Below are 11,891 nucleotides of genomic sequence, written 5' to 3'. Positions count from 1 at the left end.
AAAAAAAAAAAGTTTTCATCATTTTCATACATAATTAATAAATTTATTAGTGTGAGAGACCCTTAAGAATAACATTCAAAAGTTAGTGTCAAGTGATTGACGGCAAATGTCAAAACAAATAACATTAGGAATTGCTAAAGGTTGTCACACACGTGTTCAGCAATTATCTTTATTTATTTTTTAATTACTCGATAACGAGTTGAGACGCTAGCTTCTTAGAGAAATTAATTGTATGTGATCTTAAGAACCTTCCTTTAAAGTTAACGGAATTCAATAAAAACAGGTTGTAGGTATTAAAGACATCGTGATACCTGGTTTATTAATAGCCTAGAATAAAAATACAAATCGGCTCAACATTAATATACTTTTTTTTTATATATATGTAATTCGTAGCCTCGAGATTAGGTAAATAATTTCTAAATGATTACACAATATCGGCAAATACTATAAAAAACTCATATAGTAGCAAAACATTTTTCTTATTGTATACATAAAAAAAAAAATTACTGTAGCTCCATAAGTACATATATATATTTTTACTGAACATTTTTTTTTATATACCTATTCTGTTAATCTTTAAAACAGACAAAGGCGAATAAAATATCATGCAATATAAGAGCTTTAAAGTATCTTCAGATCATGAGGTAATGAACCATTTTTATACAGTATATTACACAATTGGTTACTAATCTATTATTGAATTATTACACTTTAACTTTAACGACTTAGCGACTATTAAGTAGGTACATACCTACTTATTATATTTTGTATTAACTACTTAACCCATTATGTTATGTACCTACTCGTACTTAGCACAGGTGTTCTTTACCTACATAACCTTTTAAAAACAAAATTAATCTCCAATGGAAATTGAACCTTACTGCTAGTTGTTTAGGTATTTTTTTTTTTTAATAATGTACTTATACAAATCCATCTTCGAAACCGCGCATATTCAACCCGGCTGCTAATTAAAACCAATCAGGAGGAATCACCACCCTGCCAGAACGAGTGACATAATTATTGTTACTGTTTGGAGCATTATCGGACACTGGAGCCGTGTTGATGACAGCACGCTGCGCGTGCGACTGAGGCTGCCGGGCGGGCGCATGCGCCCTCGCGTTATCGTTATCACTTGTTACGGTGATATCGTCATAAGGCCGGGGACACACAGGTAACTCCGGCCTAAATTCCGAGTCTACTATAAGATGACGCCTGTTTCTCACTAAAGTACCACCCTGCATCAATTGAATTAAATATGACCTGATACCTTTAATTTGTAAAATTGTGCCACTAACCCACTTCTTATCTACTCTAACTTTAACCTTTTGGCCTGGCAATAATTGTTTTAAATCATGTGCCGTCTTGTCATACTGTAGCTTTTGTTTAATCTGTCTCTTTTCTAACTCTGCCGTAACATTCAGTTGGATTTTAGGATGAAGAAGTTTTGGAGCATACGGGACGATACCACGAAACTTTCTATTGTTCAATAACTCTGATGGAGATGCTAACTGATTAGTGATGGGAGTGGTTAAATATTCTAACAGTGCTTGCCTGAAATCAGTTTTTTCAACACTAGTTTTCTTTAATATATTTTTTACGGTCTGCACATTCCGTTCAACCTGCCCGTTTGATTGCGAATAGCAAGGAGACGACGTTATATGTTCAAAACACCACTGCTGAGAGAACTGTTTGAATTGGCTGGAAGAAAATTCAGGGCCATTGTCTGATATTACAATGTTAGGTATGCCCTGATGACTAAAAACAATCTTTAACTGCTCAATAATATGGCTAGAAAGTAAACAATTTAGTTCTATCACTTCCAAGAACTTGCTAAAATAATCTACTACTAATAAATATTTTTTCTCCTTATAGTGAAATACATCTACCCCAATTTTCGACCAAGCCCTGTCCGGTATCTCATGTGGTATCAATGATTCTTTCCCATTCTGGTTTTTAAAGGTTAGACATGCTTGACAGTTTTTAATTAAGTCCTCTAGCTGGCTATTTATATTTGGCCAAAATACAGATTCACGCACCTTTAACTTGCATTTCTCTAATCCTAAGTGCCCAATGTGCACCCGCCTTAACATTTCCTTACGCATAGAAGCTGGAATAATAATTCGATCGCCCTTCCATGCCATACCATGCGCGACCGTCAATTCATCACGATAACCCCAGTAGGGTTTCACTTGGTCATCGACATCCTGCTTACACTCCGGCCAGCCTTCTTTAATATACCTTATTACCATTTGGAGTTCACTGTCATCCTGAGTCAACTTTTGTATATGTACAAAGTGCGAGTCAACAAGCGGGTTGCTAAGCAGAACGGCACACACCTGTGCGCGCGCGTCCAGCTGATCGCGCGGAATTTCATTCGGAGCGCTCGCCGGATCCACCGCACGAGAGAGAGTATCGGCCATATACATATACTTACCTGGTTTGTATACAAGTTTGAAGTTGTATGGTTGCAAACGCAGGAGCATCCTTTGTAACCTCGCAGGAGCAGAGACTATCGGCTTACATATAATACTTATCAGTGGCTTATGGTCAGTTTCCACTGTGACATCACCTCGACCATAGATATAACTATAGAACTTTTCGCAGGCGTATACGCATGCAAGGAGTTCTTTTTCTATCTGCGCATATGCTTGTTCAGCTTTTGTTAAGGACCTCGATGCATAGCATACAGGCAAATTGTCCTGTAGTAAACAAGCCCCTAGTCCATTCTTACAAGCGTCAACAGAAATAACCACGGGTTTTTTTAAACTGTAATACTGTAATACAGGTACACTTGTCAAACACTGTTTCAAATCGTTAAAAGCTTTCTCATGCGACTCCAACCAATGCCATTCTATGTCCTTTTTAAGTAATTGCCTGAGTGCATGATTTTTGTCGGAGAGATTCGGTACAAAGCTACCTACATAATTTATCATACCTAGAAATCGTTCTAGATCCTTAGTGTTTTTTGGACGAGGCATATTTCTTATTGCGGACGTATACGAGTCGTCCGAATAAATGCCATTTTGAGTAATCTTATGTCCTAAATATTTTATTTCGGACAGACCAAACCTACACTTGTCTTTATTTAGTTTTAAATTAATCTCACGACATCGGTCCAAAACGCGTAACAACCTAGCATCGTGCTCCTCTTTTGTACGACCGTAAATTAGAAGGTCATCAATGAATAAACAAACACCTTCCAAATCATCAAATTGTTCGTACATTTTTTTGTGGAATACTTCAGACGCTGAAGAAATTCCAAAGGGCAAACGTAAAAACTTATACCTCCCAAAACTTGTATTAAAAGTAACTAAATCAGTACTATCTTCGTGAAGACGAAGCTGCCAGAATCCTTGCTTGGCATCCAGGGTGCTAAAAAATTTAGAACCTCCGAGATTGACAGACATTTCATCCAAGGTCGGTAATTTAAAGTGCTCACGCCTAATAGCCTGATTTAAGTCCCTCGGATCCAAGCATAGCCTTATGTCACCGTTAGCCTTCCTTACAACGGTCATGCTGTTGACCCAATCCGTGGGCCCCTCTACCTTGGCAATAATCCCATCACTAACCATTTCATCTAACTTTTTTTAACACTATCTTTCAAGGCTACCGGCAACTTTCGTGGAGCGTGTACCACTGGCGTAACATTTCTGTTCAGCTCGATCTTATACACCCCCGGCATGCACCCAACTCCTTCAAACACATCCGAATACTCCCTATACACATGTCGCTCTAAATTACTACCGGTATTCATTTCGACGTGTAAAACTCGCTTGACAACATTTAGTTCAACACACGAATCCCTACCTAATATAGGATCTGAGGCCGTGTCGACCACAATAAAGTCTAGAATATACATCCGTTGCCTGTATTTTGTTTTCAAACTACATTTGCCTACTACATTGAGGGGATGATCTGAGTACCCACTCAATGTATCACCCGTCGCGCTTAAATCGTTCTTATTCAAACTAATTTGACTCAAACAGCTAAGCGGTATTATATTTACATCGGCTCCAGTGTCCAATTTAAATTTAATATTTCCCTTTTCGAACAACAAATCAATCCACCAAACACTCGAACTAGTACAGCAGTTTCCTACCTGATCATTGTTTTCCTCAGCTCGCACCTCGTAAACATTGCACATCCGCGAAAAATGGTCATAATTACTACACTTCAGACACCTTCTGCCAATAGCAGGACATTTTGAACTGCCATGAGGCAAACCACATCGCGCACACGAAACATTAGCATTAGCACTATTTACACCCCGCACTTGCCGATTAAACAGGTGATCCCGCCGGGCAGGACTGGGGCGCGCGGGCGCGGGGAGGCGGGCGGGGGCCTGATAACGGCCGCCCCGGCCCCGGCCGCGCGCCGCTCCTCGATGCGCCGGCGCTCCTCGGTGACTTACCCCCAAACTTGATTGTTTCGACTACCTTCACTTGTCCAATTGTACTCATCGCTATGCCTCGGATTATTTTCCACCACATATGCCTTATGTTCCACAGCCTCTTGCTTTATAGCCCCCGCTTGCACCTTGGACATCTGGGCCAAGTTACAAATATCCAAAGATTTACTTAGCGTAAGATCTGGCTCACGTAACAGCCGCTCCCGTAATGCGTCCTCTTTTATACCACAAATCAGTCTATCCTTTATTAAATCCTGCATTAGCTTGTCGAATTCACAGGTGGCAGCCAGCTTCCTGAGCTCAAAAGCGTATTGCTCGATCGACTCACCATCATGCTGACAACGAGTAAAAAATCTGTGCCGTTCTATAGTTAAATTTTTCTTAGGCAAAAAAAACTTATCAAACCGCTCAATCAAACTCTTTAACGTCGTGCATTCCGATTCGAACTGTTGGTACACTTCCCGAGCTCGCTCCCCGATGACATGGAGCAAAATACTAATTTGCACCTTTTCCTCTTTCTTCGATAACTCACACGCGTCGAAGTAAATACTAAAAGCTTTTTTCCACTTAGTCCATTCCACAGACAAATTGCCAGAAGTCACATTTTCCAAATTATTATCGAAAATAAACGGCGACGGCGGCGGCAAGATAGACTCCATCGCGAACGGTCGCGAATATACTAAAAACAAATACTTTAACGGTTCTTTTATCTCGGCTGCGCCATGTAAAGGTATCGGGACGCGTCAATGAAACTACGTGCTCAGATCAAGACTGACCTTTATTCATGTTCTTACCCACATGCATATTAGATATTATAACCACCTACCCACACATACAATCTGGCGACAGTATAGGTAAGGAGACTTCTTACATTAGAACCGTGTAAGTAGTTTTTATTGTGGCAGTTGGACGTGCCTCATAAAAGCGACAAATTATTATTTTATATTTCATTAATTAGCGACATGCAGAATGTACAACGTAAAAATCTAGTTACTGCTAGTTCATAATATTTGTGAGAAATTGGCCAGGAAATGGTTATATCTTTTTCCCCTCACTAGCTCGGAAACACGTGTTTTGTCCTTTAATACCAGCGGGTAAAAACGCATTTTATCCACTAGTGGATAAAGTGATTTGACCTTGAATAAAGTCAAAATAACTGCTTTAAAATTGATAAAAGTAGGTGAATATAGTAATAAAGATGATTTACCACCTGTGGAAGCAGTGATAAACGCATTTTTTGCGTTGTAGTTTCCTCGCTAGGCGTCATCCATATATTACGTCACAGTGTAAGGGGGAGGGGGGGGTCATACTAAATGTGACAATCCCTGTTAAAGGGATACAAAAAAGCGTGACATAGGAGGGGGGAGGGGTCCAAAAACCTGAAATTTGGTGTGACGTAATATGTGGATGATCCCCTATGAGGGGAAAAGTTTTGTGTTACACTCGGGTGCAAATGTATTTTACTTCTCGTGTGTTAAAAAACTCGCAAGTTCAGGATTCTATTCTCGAACCACTCGCTTCGCTCGTGGTTCAACTATAGAATCCTTTCACTAGCTCGTTTTTCAATTCCACACTCGGCGTTAAAATACAACTTTGCCCCCTTGTATAACAAATAACTATTAATAGCAGCACGAATGTATATTATACTAGCTTTTGCCCGCAGGCTTCGCTCGCGTTAAAGTCGAAAATAGCAGAAAGATCCATCCCAAAAAGTAGCCTATCTCCATTTTAAAAATCACGTCAATTCGTCGCTCCGTTTTACCGTGAAAGACTGACAAACAAACAGACACACACTTTCCCATATATAATACTAGCTTTTGCCCGCGGCTTCGCTCGCGTTAGAAAGAGACAAAAAGTAGCCTATGTCACTCCCCATCCCTTCAACTATCTCCACTTAAAAAATCACGTCAATTCGTCGCTCCGTCATGCCGTGAAAGACGGACAAACAAACAGACCCACACAATTTCCCATTTATAATATTAGTATGGATTAGTATGGATATATAAGTAGCCTTCGTGTTATACTTAATGTGGCCGGTTACTGTTACAGTAGTAGGCTAGTACCGTGTAATACTATACAGCACGACCACGGATGATTTTATTAATTCTGTTGCGGTACAAATTCACGAAAAACATGTACTTTTTTGTACCTACGTTTAAAAAAAATTTACCTTTATGGTTTTGGAGTTTCGACATAGGGGCCGTGGTCGTGCTAGGTAGGTACTCCCTGGCACGACCACACTATATTTAATGAGTTTTTAAATTTCTGTTGCAGTACAAATTCACGAATAAAAATGTACTTTTTTGTACTTACCTTTTTAAAAAAAATACCCGCATGGTTTCGGAGTTTTGACATGGCTTGTGGTCGTGCTAGATAAGTACTTCCTGGCACGACCACACTATATTTATGTTTAATTTGATGGTCAAATGAATGTTAAACAAATGTTTAGAAATTGTACTTTGTAAATTACTTCAAAAACTTAGTAGCACGACCACAACCCATGTCGAAACTCCGAAACCATGCGGGTTTTTTTAAAAAAAAGGTAAGTACAAAAAAGTACATTTTTTTTCGTGAATTTGTACCACAACAGAAATTTAAAAAATCACTAAATATAGTATCACCACCCCACGGCCCCTATGTCGAAACTCCGAAACCATAAAGGTACATTTTTTTTAAACGTAAGTACAAAAAAGTACATTTTTTTCGTGAATTTGTACCGCAACAGAATTAGTAAAATCATCCGTGGTCGTGCTGTATAGTATCACACCTAGTACCGTAGTAGGTAACTATTTATTAATATTTGTTAGTACTAATTTTGCCGGCCACGCAAGTAGGTACATTTTTTACACACCATTAAAGTTGACTTAATGGAATTATGACTTCATATACCTACTTAACTGTAATTGCAAAAGAACTGCGAAACAGGTCAACATTATTCTTTTATCTGTGTCGGTCCGGTTTTTTTTTTATATTTTAATTTTTAAAGACGCTAGAGCCCATGAAAAATATCCAAAAACGGCCTTTTTCATTGTGGCGCAAAAAATGTTGTGACATGCAAAGTTGGTAACAATTAGCCAAAAAACTAAACGGTCCGACACAGGTTATTTCATTGTTATTCAGATTCTCAAATTTCGTTCCGATTGCTTAAGTTTTGGAGGAGGAAACAGTCGAGAGCGGCACCTCGATTTTAATAGTTATTTGTTATACAAGGGGGCAAAGTTGTATTTTAACGCCGAGTGTGGAATTGAAAAACGAGCTAGTGAAAGGATTCTATAGTTGAACCACGAGCGAAGCGAGTGGTTCGAGAATAGAATCCTGAACTTGCGAGTTTTTTAACACACGAGAAGTAAAATACATTTGCACCCGAGTGTAACAAAAAACTTTTCCCCTCACTATAGCGAGGAAACTACAACGCAAAAAATGCGTTTATCACCGCTTCCAGTAGTTCCACGGTTGGTAAATCATCTTTATTACTAGATTAACCTACTTTTATCAATTTTAAAGCAGTTAATGTAACTTTATTCAAGGTCAAATTACTTTACCCACTAATGGATAAAATGCGTTTTTACCCGCTGGTATTAAAGGACAAAACACGTGTTTCCGAGCTAGTGAGGGGAAAAGATTTTTTCGCAATATCTTTTAACTGAGTTGTTCTTAATGGATATTTTTTTTCGATGGATCTAGTTAATAACACGAGTATATTTAACTAAAATTCCCAAATTGAAATGGGAGCTCTTTTCCATTTTATCATTTTCGCTACTGTAGCGTCTTAATGCTATTTTTCTTACATGTAACCAGCCCATCATATCTAAAAATATTGGCGGTTATAAAAATTACATCCTGTATTAAGAATATTAAGATTCGGAACCATGTATTTTACTTTGAAATTTTTATCTAATAACTGAATGGACCGGCGGTGGTTTACTAGCAGCAGTTATTCTAATTATCGACATGCAAGAATTTACAAACACGCGTTTACGAAATTTATGTTGAAGCAAGGATGATTTATACATATAATCCCATATTCATAAACGTACCCTAAAGTTATCAAGCCCATAAAATTCGTTTGTCCCTTTCCGACGTATTGGTGTGATAGAAAGGGACAAAGGAACTTTTCCCCTCACTAGCTCGGAAACACGTGTTTTGTCCTTCAATACCCGCTGGTAAAAATGTATTTTTCCCCTCACTAGCTCGAAAACACGTGTTTTGTCCTTTAATACCAGCGGGTAAAAACGCATTTTATCCACTAGTGGGTAAAGTAATTTGACCTTGAATAAAGTAAAAATAACTGCTTTAAAATTGATAAAAGTAGATGAATCTAGTAATAAAGATGATTAACCACCTGTGGAACTACTGGAAGCAGTGATAAACGCATTTTTTGCGTTGTAGTTTCCTCGCTATAGTGAGGGGAAAAGTTTTGTGTTACACTCGGGTGCAAATGTATTTTACTTCTCGTGTGTTAAAAAACTCGCAAGTTCAGGATTCTATTCTCGAACCACTCGCTTCGCTCGTGGTTCAATTATAGAATCCTTTCACTTGCTTGTTTTTCAATTCCACACTCGGCGTTAAAATAATACAACTTTGCCCCCTTGTATAACAAATAACTATTTCCGGCTTGATAACAGTTACTTTAGTGAACGTTTATGAATAAGGGGGATACGATTTACAATCTAAGAATCGAACTTCAATTTTTTAGCGGCTCCTATTTACTATCATAACTACACTGATGATGCCTACAAATGTTTTTTTTTTTTCAAAATGTGTAATAACGTGATATCATGATGAAATAAAACTATCGAAATTTACGATTCATCCCGACGTTTCGAACACTTTACAGCATTCGTGGTCAACGGGTGGGTACTTGGGTAGTTTTGTTTCATGAGTAACTATCGCGGTAACCGAAGACAATATTGTGATATCATGACTTTTGTAGTTCTTAGCCATTTTATGCATAATGTGTAGTTTATTACGAATAAATGTTTTGATTGATTGATTGATATTAAAATAAAGAATTATGTCATTTGTTCTTATAAAAAATAAAAACACGCAATAATATTTGGCGATAATATGATTTTGGCCACTTCCAGGCTGCAAAACAGCGCCATCTAGTTTTAAGCCTAAAAACCAAATACATTTCAGGGGTATGCTTTTTTGTATGGGCTTTGTCAGTCCCGTATTATATCGTTCTTGGTTGAAGGCTTCCAAATTTTGTTATGTTCAGGCAGGCAATTATGGTCGCGCGATAAATGATAAAACATCTGGCCGTCCCTATCGCACTTACTAATAGTGCGATAGGGACGGCCTGATATTTTATCGTCTATCGCGCGACCATGCTACCCGTGCAGGTGTAACAGTGCCTGTAGCCAAGAGACGATTGACTTGACGCTTGCCGGTCTAGCCGAAATGTCAACCGTTGACGCTCGACGCCGATCGAAACGCAGTCTAACTCTGTCGCGCCAATATGGAATAGCGATAGATATAGCTACGACAATGATATTATCGCAAGCGCTTTTGCATTTGGCTACGTATAAATATACTCTGGAATGTACTGTAGTCTTTTCTCATCTTGACAACTTCAGGTATTTGTGAGTTTCGGTCGGTCACACATATATATCTGATGGCATTTTAAGTTACCACCAGAGTTTTCCGTTTATTGAACTAGCCCAAATTCAACCTTCGTACGTTCCAACAAGGTTCGCGCGGACGCGTACTCGATATAGATGGTGGTAAATATTAGGCTCAGGTGATTATATTAAAGAGTAGGTATTTAGAGAAACAACGATTTGAACCAATAATATTTATTAAAGAACTATCTACGGCATGTTATAATCCGCTTTCGGAAATCATTATACAAAAGTCAAGGTCATTTTAAATAATCAAAACGTCAAAAGTATTACAATCGTATTACAATCGGTTACATAAATTATAGACGCGTGCTCGACACTATTAGTGAAAAATAGCAATAATATTGTCACTACTTTATTTCATCTAGTTGAGGTACCACCAATTTGATTTAGAGGTCGGTTTTTAAAATAACCATCGCGGGTCTAGAAGGCAGCACCACAAACGCAGTCCAAGTTAAATGTTAGGGTAGGTATAGGGAATCCACGGGCAAATTTGTCTTATGGATGTGTTTTATATATGAAAAGTTGCGTCGCTACGTGTGCGCACTTTCATACTAGCCCATAGACTCGATGTGTGTGAGTAGACAAAATAGTTGCAGCGACAAAGTGGATAGCAAAGCGACCCGCCCAATCGGTGATATAATCACTACTTTTATAATAGCTACGAGCTTGTTTACGGCTAGACTGCAAGCTAATTTACTAGGCCTTCAAACTAAGTTATTTATTGACATTCTGACTAAATAGGTATATGTATATACAATATGGAGGCACACTGAATGGTTTGGGCAGACTTCGCCATTGCCACCTTTGATAATAAGTACAGCTTGTTTGCAAAGCCAGAAAAATCATAGAAAAAATGTAACATATCATTGACCGAGACAGAAGAAGGTGACGCGATTAAGTTTGGCTCCTATTTATTTCGGGATAATATACGAATATGAAGTTTGTGACAAAAAGTATAGGCCAGCAGATAATAGGCACTGAAGTAAAAACAACAAATAACCCTTATATCAAATGTAAATGCGTTCGATGTAAAGTAACATTAAAGCGTTTGGGCATTTACTTTTTTATTATAGACAATTGTTTACCTATATAGGATCAGGATCTCATTAGGTCAAAGTTTATACAAATTTTTGAAGTTTAACCATGTCAATCATTTTTAACCCCTTGAACGCCACGCGTATTGTGCGCGGTGCGTCTTTAGAACGTTGTCGGAAAACACGAAGGTATATATTGAGCTATAGCCGCGCGTGTCGACGGCTTAAAAAAATGTAACAAAAGGACTTTTGGAAAACTTTTTAGGAATTAGTAAAAGGGATTAGGTGCGAAATAAGACAGACAGAATATGCCCAAACACGTCAACGTAATGTTTATTACATCGTTAGTAAAAGCATTGATACAACTAAACATAATATGAATCGGATTACATGAAAAATGGGTCCAGCATTACATCTCACGGGACCACTTTCATTTACATTAGCGTTGTGAGAATTGAAGCCAGCCTTTTATTAAAATGAGAGAAAAATGAGATTTCAGTATAAATGCGTATAAATGTAATCGCAAATGCTGATGTTACCTACTAAAGAGATATAACGATATATCTATATCCTTTGTTCTTCAATACATAAAAGAGGCACAACAGACAAGACTTGAAAACTCACAACACTTAACAAGTTTATTGAACAGATGGCGCCAGCACCAAAGTAAGACGCCATGTTGCGTCTTGCACCACGAATATGGTCTTCATTGATAGTGTACGATTACGATACATTTTCTGATAAATATCTAAACTCAACATTTCAAAAGTATACGACGATCATTAAATATTTTAAAGAAATCACAACGCAAAATAGACAAAT

The sequence above is a fragment of the Leguminivora glycinivorella genome, chromosome 19 (genome assembly GCF_023078275.1).
Source record: "Leguminivora glycinivorella isolate SPB_JAAS2020 chromosome 19, LegGlyc_1.1, whole genome shotgun sequence".
Taxonomy (NCBI): Eukaryota; Metazoa; Arthropoda; class Insecta; order Lepidoptera; family Tortricidae; genus Leguminivora; species Leguminivora glycinivorella.
Note: the sequence above shows the minus strand (reverse complement) of the source record.